Below are 267 nucleotides of genomic sequence, written 5' to 3' on the forward strand. Positions count from 1 at the left end.
ATATTAGAGTTAAAATCAGACTATAGAATATTATTCATCATAAATCAGCTGACAAGTGATTACACAGATGTGTGGAGAAGCCAGTCAATTGCTGTATTTCCATAAGGTCTATAGTTTCAATCAGGTACTTGTGGATGAGAATACTGCGTGAGATCTACTGTTCACAGAACTACTAGTAAGGTGCAACTCACTATAGTACCGGTACTGAGAACCGGTACCGGTACCAAACGTCTGTGTGTAGCGACAAACTGGGACAAAATATGTTCG

Source organism: Nilaparvata lugens, chromosome 8 (genome assembly GCF_014356525.2).
Source record: "Nilaparvata lugens isolate BPH chromosome 8, ASM1435652v1, whole genome shotgun sequence".
Taxonomy (NCBI): Eukaryota; Metazoa; Arthropoda; class Insecta; order Hemiptera; family Delphacidae; genus Nilaparvata; species Nilaparvata lugens.